Below are 10495 nucleotides of genomic sequence, written 5' to 3' on the forward strand. Positions count from 1 at the left end.
GCTAAATACAAAAATTTGCAATATATATATTAACTGAAGAAAACTGTCTTATACTGCAGGAAGTTTAAAAACTACCCGTACCTTTTTATACCGTTACACTTCTTATATTGCAGAAATTGGCGTGCAAACCAGAATATTCTAAACGTATTATCTTAAAATTTGCGAAGAAAATATTATGACGAAAATAATTGTAATTCCAGAAAAGGCATTCCTATAACATTAAGTTCTTGCCAGTCAGAAGCAACCTATGTATTCGCAATGAACAAGACTATTCACGTGTTCAGCCATTGACTGTTACAAGTTTTGCTTTGTCACCCTAATGGGAAAACCCTCTACTGAGTGGCTGAATTATAGTAAATACTGCTATACTGCTAGGGCATAATTCATCTCCAAGAAATGGAGCACAGATTTTTGCACTGGAAGTTACAAGATAGTTGTTTTACACAGTAACAAGTGACTTTGCTGTCGCTTCCGCGGCTTATGCTAAGTTGACGGGACGAACAGAAGTCCTGCCTGCACGCATTTCTAAGTGATGACGTCACAGGACCTCCTGTCTGCGGAGAGGACGTTTTCAAATCCGTGACGTAGGAGGTGAATTTCAGCGGTGTTTGAAGGCGTGTTTCTCGAGATATTTTGCTCATCTCATGTTTGTGTCATTATCTGTAAAATGAATGGACTTAAAACGTTTTTCATGTCAAAGTGGAAATGTCCATTCTGTACTTATTCAAAGTTTATTCAATAAATATATACAAAAGATATTATTTACAGACAGAAAACAATGAGAATGCGAGCAAGAAAATTTTTAGATCCAATTTTTGCAACTGAAAACAATATTGACTTAATAAGGAATCAGTAATTTCACTAGACGCCATGGCATTCTCTCTTTTTCAACTATTTTCATTAGCATCGCTCGGCATCCAAGTCCGACTCCCGCCGCCCCCTATAGCTACGGCTCTGAACCTGACGATATTGAAATAAGCAGGCTTTGCGAGCGAAGCGAGTAAGATAATTTTGCGAAATTTATTTTAATGTGCATAAGATTTAAAATCGAAGGGGACGATTGCTCCTCTGTGAGCCCACTGGAGGTGTCTTTGGTCGTCAATGTTTGCCCCTAATAGGGCGCAAATAATATCACGGGGCGCGAAGGCATTCTCTCTTTCACAAATTATTTTCATGTAGATCATTTGGCACCCATGTCCGACTGACGTCGGCACCTAGCCACGGCTCTGAACTTGACAAAAATGAGAAAAGGATGAAATGCGAGCGAAGCGAGCAAGAAAATTTTACGAAATATACTTTTAAGTGCATAACATTTGAAATCGAAGGGGGCAATTCTGCTCTCCCTGTAGGTGCCCTTTGCCATCAATGTTTGCCCCCCTTGAATTAACTTCCATCAAAGGTTGTGGGGGCGGATGCTCCCCTGCCCCCCTGTGGTTGCGCCAACTGGTTTCAGATAGACACCTGCCGAATGGAAAATGGTTTTCTACTCTACTATCGGTGAAAAATATTGAGCCCTCTGTTTACGTGCTTGTAAAATTGTATTACGTAAGTGGAGAAAAGTCAAATATACCTCGTTGGAAAGCTTCAAGTGTTTATTTTTTAATAAGCGTCATCTGAAAATTATTCTCCATTGCATTTTCTTATGATAATGAAACTTTTACTAAAAAGTGTAGTTTTTTCTTCCATTTTGCAAGAACAGGGAACTTAACATCATACAGTTCATAATCAACTACTGATATAAAATCGAGATTTTTGTACTTAAAGATTGATTATTTTGGCACCTCTGTGGAAAAAGTCAAATGAAGATCTTCACTAGATTCTTCGAAAATCGAAATTTTAGGCAAACGTGCAATCTTTAAATGCATAATTGCAAATTCAATGAAATTGTAAAAAAGCCGTTCATATGACACATTTGATCCAAATCCAGAAGTTTAACGTGTGTATCTCAAGTATGACCACAGATATAAATTATTATTGACTACTCCTAATATGGAAAATGCGCGGATGACGTATGGCGAGATGCGGCCAATCTCAGACTCCGTGGTCTGCAGGTGACTTGCACAGCGTTGCCGCCTCGCTACACAGACTGCGGGAATATTGGAAGTGCGTTCCGTTGGTCTGATCCAAAGCATTGTAGCAGTGTTAAATAATGAATAAACAATTTGTCATATTATGAATGAAAGTAATTCTCTTTGTATACTTTAGTTTTTGTTACATTTCCTAGCTCTTTTCCAATCTTTATACCAACATAATTTTCTCCGTATCTGTATCATTTTATGTCGCTCATTTCAACAGAGTAAGTGCAACGAACAGCACGATTTGATGAAGGCGATAAAAGATCTTAACAAATATTCGAACCCATGACTTCTGGCTTCACAGTCTTCTCTGTATATAAAAAATAACGTGACTGTGATGTATAGCAACTTCATAACAAAAGGAAACGGGAAAGAAAAAGTGCATGTAAGGGATCTTATGTATGTGTGTGAGTTCAGGCAATAATTCATGGGAGGAACACAAGAGTGATAAAATACAATTTGCATTTGTCAATTATAGTATCTGAACAATGCTTCCCTGTGAACAACAATTCGCTTTGTAACGAAAACTTTCGACTTAAGCCCCTATCACACGGAACTGGATTTCTAGTAGGAATGCCCTAGTTGGCGCTGAACTAACTTTCTAGGTAGCAATCATGGCCGCCTGGCTGACTGCTTGACTGGTTTGGAGGAATAGGTCATGTTCTAATTGCTACTTGCTTTCCTCGACTGGATTCTGTGGGACAGCAAATCAGAGCAAAGTTTCGACATATGAAGATAATATGTGAGTGTGCAAAGGAGCGCTTTTGTCTGTGGTTTCCTGAATATTACTCCAGCAATGTATAACGTATACAGCATAAAAAGCGCGTTGAGTTACGCCATCTATGCCGAGTGCACGGATAAACAACTAAAATATTCTTCTGTACGTGTACAGTAAACGTTGTAAGGTATGTATTTAAGCAGCGCCATTCTTTTGTACCTAATAACGTTTTATACGAAACGTTATTCCTCTCGGTTGAATAGTTATCGGCTTTTAAAAATGTGAAGTGATACATTGTTTACATCTCACGAGGCCGCCATTACAACTTCCCTCGCATGGGAACAAAAGTCTATCGACAAGTACGCTGATAAGTATTGTGTGAGGCGAAAACTAGCAAATTGGTAGCCAGTCCAGCGCCAACTAGGGCATACCTACTTGAATTCCAGTTCCGTGTGATGCGGGCTTTACTTTCCTTGTCAAAGCTGCTGGCTGAACACAGAGTTTAAAGGGCTGCCGGCGGCGTGTGGCAACAAAGCGCACTTCGTCGTAGTAACGAGAAGGAAAACGCGTGAGCCGGTTGCCAAGAAAAACAATTCTGTCTGTCATTTTCAATTCGCAGAATATGAAAAGATAAGGCATGGAAATTTGATTTTGTTTCCATGCTCATCATTTGGATATGCTTTGCATCGCCATTGGGCTATCCGTTACCGAGATTGCAACACTATTATTGAACATTAATTGTGGCTGTTCCACACATGATAGCAACATTATATATGGCTGAGATATTTCCACATAAACAAGCTTCAATCACAAGAAATGTCATATTTTTACGACTGGTTTACAAGAAGCTACTAGCCTCATCATCATCTATTCCCTATCACATTTCATAGTTTTTATTATTACTATTATTACTGCAATATACAACCATATGCAATGTGCACGAGTAAAGGAAAATAAATGCTTAGTTAGTTTGCCACCAGATGGCTTTAAATTGTAAAAAGTAGCGTTGCTGAAATTCCGGAGGTCCGAGGGAACTTCATTCCCACTGATTAGCAGAGGTTAAAACACGTTGAGTTGAGTTCTCTTTGAGTGTTGAAAGGGGTCATCTCGGAATGGAACAAAGTACATTTAGTATTAGTATTAGTATTTTAATTTTCTATGTAGAGTATTTAGTTGGGATTTTTAGTTAAAACACTGCACACTTTGTTCTATTCAGAGATAGGTCTTTTGGGGGAAATTAATATTAAAATGAAATTACTATAATATCTTTTTGGTTAAATAACGTGTAAGGAAGTCTAAATTATGTAAAGATTTAATTGGATAATTTAATTGATTCTTTATTATTTATTGTATTATATTGGGGGTTTATACTCTTATAATCATGATTTATGTAGTCTCAAGCCCTTCAGGCATTTTGTTGTTAAATAAACCTCTATACTATCAAGCCTTTTAGGTATAATTTTTCTAAACCTACAATTTTACGGCTTAAGCCTTCCACTACCATATCTTAATATTTCTGCTAGGTCAATAGACAGACTTCAGTTGCAAAGCCTTGTGTCCTAATGAAGGGCAATATTTCTTAGTGGATAATTGTAAAGGAAGTACAATAAGAAGCTGGTCATAAATACAATTACACTTACTCTTGTTTTTGCCTTAAATTTCATTTTTAGAATCTTTTTTTATTATTATTATTTCAGTTATTCTTACATACACCCCAATCCATAAAAAGAAGAAAAAAAATGTACCGCGTACACACACGAAAAAGGAAAGAGCAACCACAAATATTAAAATAATTTTTGTTATAGATATAAAAAACTTATTTTATTTGTGTACTTATGTAAATAAGACCTGTTCTGGCTACCCGAGCAAGTCTTGTAATCAAAAGAAGAAACGGGGGAACCGGTAAATTCGGAGCAAAGGACGTCCTGGTTTATATTTAAGACACCAGGACTTAAGCGCATACCTTCGCATACCTTTATCTATGTAGGTGGAGGAGGGCTGCTTCGGGGGGTTCCCCCCTTTTTTGGGAGGTTAATCTTCCTAGTGGTTCCAGCCAATCACCTGTACGGAGTACCTTTGCCTGTGCAGTCCCTCTCCAAGTTCTGCCGTCGTTCTATTGGTCACCTGTACGAGCACACTCCGAGTTTGTTTAATGTTTAAAACACTTACATATTTAATTTTCTTTCGTTTTGGGAATAACAATATCGATGCTAATGAAATAGTATTAACTTCTGTTTACACTTTTTTTTGTGAAATATCTGTGAAACTACGCGCCGAATAGAAAAATGGTTCTTACAAAAGTTGTTTCTTTATGCAGGAAGAATAACAATATTAAACAGAAATATTAGATTTCCATTTTTAAAAAAAATGAGTGACCTTCAAATGTCCTTGAAAATGTCCCCCTACTAAAACATACATAATGAAATTAGCTTTTTCTCTTAAAGTCAAATAACTATTATTTGAAACATTTATTTTGTAAACGCTTCGTTTGTGAGATATTTCGAGTCTCAAATTAAATGGTCCACCCTGTATGTGTGTGTGTGTGTGTATGATATAGCCTATATATATATATACGAGGGTGGTTCAGCATGCTCCGCCCCTGACCCATTTCCAGTGATAGTAGAGACCTGTAATTTTATATGTAACATGGTTCATTCTTTAGACTAATATCCACAAAGTTTCAAGAATTTACAACAATTTCTCTATTTGTTACACGTTGATGATCAGTAAGAAATGTAGCCACATGTGAAACAATGGGAAAATCTGAGGTCCGAGCAGTGATAAAATATTTTCTCAAGAAAAATCTAACACGGGAAAACATCCATGCAGATATGGTGGGAACTCTTGGTGACTTTAGCCTTTCATATGATCTAGTGAAGAGATGGAGCCGTGAATTTAAATGTGGTCGGCAGACCTGTGAAGATGAGCATGGTGGTGACCCATCTGCAACGGTGACCACACCAGAAACGATTACAAAAGTGCATGACATGATTTTGGCAGACCGGCGAGGGACTGTCCGCCATATAGCAGACACATGTGGCATCTCAACTGGCATTGTGCATTCAATTATTCATAATCATTTGTTAATGAAAAAAATCTCTGTACGTTGGGTCCCAAGAATGCTGACAGTCAACCAAAAGAGGACACGTTGTGTGAGAAGTCAGAACCTGTTGCGGACAATATTGGCTGACAAGCCAAAGTTTCTGAAGAGATTTGTTACAATGAATGAAACGTGGGTTCACCATTCGATCCCGAAAGTAAACGCCAAAGCATGCAATGGAAACACCCCCATTCTCCACCCCCAAAGAAATTCAAGGTTCAACCATCAAAGGGCAAAGTGATGGCATCTGTGTTCTGGGATGCAGAAGGAATTCTTTTGATAGAATATCTCCAACAGCGAAAGACAATCACAGGTGTTTATTTTGCAACCCTAATTGAAGAATTACGTAGTGCCATCAAGGAGAAACGCCGCGGAATGTTGGCCCGTGGTGTGTTGTTCCATTGTGACAATGCTCCCGCCCACACCTCCCAAGTTGCGGTGGCTGCAATTCATGCAGCAGGGTTCGAAATTGTCCCTCATGCCCCTTATTCTCCAGATCTGGCCCCTAGTGACTTCCACCTGTTGCCGAACATGAAGAAACATCTTCGTGGAAAACATTTTGCCAGTGATTCCGAGGTTATGGATGTTGTGAATGCTTGGTTGCAGGACCAACCACAAGAATTTTTTTCTGCTGGGATTGAAGGACTGGAAGGCCGATTGGAAAATTGTGTTAATGTTGCAGGGGACTATGTTGAAAAGTGACAGTGATTTGGTTTTCCTACGAGGGTTCCTTCTATGTCAGGGGCGGAGCATGCTGAACCACCCTCGTATATATAAACAGTCTATTTATGAGTACGATAATAAGGATAACATATGGCTGATTGGTTGATTGCTTTATTTCACTTCGCTTTTCTTTCTTCACTTTTGGCTTATCGCGAAGATGAAGATGTGCAATGATATGATGAAATTGATGACATTAGACTCACAAATAACCACCATGATGAGGCCGGGATTCGAACTAGGAACCTCTAGCGTAGTAGCGCGTTGTGCTAACCACTCGTCCACGGAGGTGGGGAAAATATGGAGGAGAACAGGGTAGTGCCGTAATTAAACCTGAATATCGGGATCGAATTTCACCGAAGTATCCTAGATTTATTAGTACCGATATCCATATACCGTTATATCGTAATGGTCTTACCATACAATTGCAATTTTCGAAATGTCTTTTTATGGTAAAATCAAGTTTTTCCCCCTTTTTTATTAGGTTTCTGCTATTTAACTTCCTGTTTAGGTTGGTCGCGACGGTGAGAACGGGATCAAACACAATGAAACAGAATGCGTGCAAAGTCACGCAACCGAGACTATGAACGTACGTAACTTTTGTATAAAAAGCGATAGATATGAAATTTATAGTGTGTATTAACTTTGTCTTTGTGGATATTTTTGAAACATCGAACAAGAAAATCATGCTCTATATGAACGTTCAATGTACGGAAAAAGTTACTAAGGCGTAAACATTTTTTGGTACGAAGTGAAAACATGGATAAAAGAGAGCTGTGGAGTCAATTGAAAACAAAATTTGATTGTCTCTATGAGTATTTATTGATATGATATGACAAAATAGCATTATATCAATGCGAATTTTTATGCATTACAGGCGACGGGCGACGTATAGCGTTAATTATGGCATATTCATAAAAAAGTATGTTTTTCAAAATTACGAGGTGTATTGGCAACATTGGTCGTGTCAGAGGATAGTACCAGGGGCGCGTCAAGTATCTGAGCGCTCAGCGAGCAACGTCATCGCTCAGCTACTTGACGGCCAAATAGGAGTTGCTCCGCGAGCGCTGCTCACTTGATCGCTGAGCAATCTTGAACCTTGCTCGCCACAGGTTTGAGCCACAGAATATATCGTTTATGTGTTTCGATCTCGTGAGGCAAAGGGAAGAAGAGGAAAACTGTATGAGGATGGCGGGTGGCACAGAATAGAAATAGGTGGGTGGCGAGCCGCAAATGGCGTGGAGACCGTTGAGGAAATATTTATGATGAACGGCTTGCGATATAGCGTAATGGACATTCTAACTACTTTTTTTAAATATCATTTTTAAATTCTACACCATCGACAAATAACCCCTGAAATTTCCCACGTTCATGTGCGTTCGTTTTTAGGTAAAAAATCGAGTTTCTAATTTTCTAGCCGAGCCTTGCTGGCCTTGCGCGCAAAACACACTTGCGCCATGTTGTGACGTCGTCCTTCGGCTCGCTCTGTCATCTGCACTTTTCACGTTGGCTGCATTTGGTGTTAGGACGTGTCTGTGTTTGCTATGATATAATGGATTGGAAAAGATTCGTAACTACTAGAACAGGGAATGATCGTGTCCACTAAGCAAGCACTAAGTCAGTGCTTTAACAGTTTTCTCTGCTGAGTTAACATTACAAATAAGATTTGTTGTTGCCTTGTGCCGAAACAAGTTTCCATCTTGTGAGATACAAAATTAGAGTACCCAAATTTTATAACTGGTCAGTGTTGTGAATACCACAGTGGAAAATAAAGATTTCACCATTATGAACAAATTCGAGTACCAGATGTTCCAATATGACATTTCTTAATGTACCCACGAATGAAAAAAAAATAAATGACTTGTTTGTGTGCAATTTACATGGCGAGGCCACATGAATGATAAGCTACAAGAACAATGAAATTGGTCTGTGAAAGCTATATAAAAGTGCAAGCTACTAAAAATACTGTTCTATTTGATTTCATTGTAGTGCATTACCATGGCCGTAGCCAGAAATTTTTGAACAGAGGAGGGGGTTCAGGCTCTGATAAAAGTTAAAACATTAAAAATAATAATAATGGTTATGATTGTTATTGCACAACAATAACTATTATAAACTAATAAAATAAAAGTTTTATTTCTATAATAATTTTATTACGTCCTCCCTTCTATTCGGTCCACCAGATGAGCGAATATGCAGCGCAACGATTTATTCATTGTTATTTTTTTTTACATTTCAAATACAGTTAGTGTACTGAAATGCAAATTACTATATTTTGATATTTACATTCACACGCCTTGTTCAAGAAAAAAAATTAAGTAGGAGTAAATTTTGGTCATACAGTGCGACCTCTCACATAAGAAATCTAATTTTTGGAATTTTGAAAGCTTGAACCACCTATTCCTTGGATTAAATAATAAAAATATGGATCCTGCATTTTACACTCAACTTTCCGATCTCGCACATTTTTTAACTTTGATTATTTGAACAGAATATAGCGACAGTAGAAAGTGTGTTACGTAGATCAAAAAAATTGAAGGAAAGTATAGGAACCAAGTTGCATCTCCATGTTCTACCATTTAATCCAAGAAATAAATAGTTCCACAGTTTTCAATATTCCAAAAAATATAGATTTATGGGAGAAGTCACAACATAAACCTTATGAGTAAAATTTTCCCCTACCTTTTACAGCCTTTTCGCGAATGATGTATGCAAAAGGGTGGCCGCGGTGGCTCAGTCGGTAACGCGTCCATGCTAAAGGTCCCGGGTTCGATCCCCGGTCGGTTCAAATCCGGGAACTTTTCTAACAATGGAAGCGGCCCCGGCTCCCACCCAGCGTCGAATAACATGGGTACCTGGGGGAAACCCTGGGGGGTAAAGGCGGTCAGGGGCGTGATGCTGATCACATCACCCCAAGTGTGGGGCGTTACCCCCACACACCCTATACGCCTTCATGGCGTGGTGCTATGCACAGGGGAACACTTTACTTTTTTTGTATGCAAAAGTTAATAACAAATACAATAACTATGAATTTTTGTACACTGAGTGAAATGTGAACAAAAAAATTTTGAAATAACTTTGTACCAGATATTCACTTATCTGTTTATTTTTATTAGTATATAATATTTATCATTGTAAAATAACAATTTTATTATTATCAATTTTTATTATTGTTATTATTTCTACTATTCAAGTTTTATCATTTCCCGAGTTTCAGAAAAAAATTCTGGGAACGCCCATGGTTGGAATAATACCTAACTGAAATTTATTTCTGTTATTATTATATACATTAAAAATAATATACTTTCTTTTTTTAAAATGAACAATGCCAACTTCTAGGAGCTGGTCAACGGACCAGTTCGAACCCCCACCCTTCCCGACGCTCATTTGCATTACATACATTTATTTTCAGCGGAGAAAAAAAGAAAAAAAACGCTGGTTTATACCGTCGTGCAAAAAGACGCTGACATTTTTCTTCAGGTAAACTTATTGCACTGCAGTAATACCAGCACTGCTAATAATAACTGAAAATTAGGAATGATTGCTACTGAGGAAAATCTTTCAACAGAATAATATTAAATGATCTTGAATAAGCTGTCGATGAAAGTAAACACCATGTCAAATTTCCCTTGCAAAACTTAACTCTCTGCTTTCGCTCCTCTTATCTCTGCTCCATCCAATATCAGTTGCCATATTTCGAACCTGGGACCTCTTGATACGCTGTCCGCTCATCCACAGACGCCACTCCTGTCACAGTTTCTTTCGGAAGTCTACTTCGCACATCGACAGTAACATCATGATCAGATGTAATAGAGGGTTTAGCATTGTGGTTGTTTTGTCCTGAGCGAGGTTTCCGTACAATGAAAGAGATGGCAAGAAGGA

Source organism: Lepisma saccharinum, chromosome 19 (assembly GCF_977018435.1).
Source record: "Lepisma saccharinum chromosome 19, izLepSacc3.1, whole genome shotgun sequence".
Classification (NCBI taxonomy): domain Eukaryota; kingdom Metazoa; phylum Arthropoda; class Insecta; order Zygentoma; family Lepismatidae; genus Lepisma; species Lepisma saccharinum.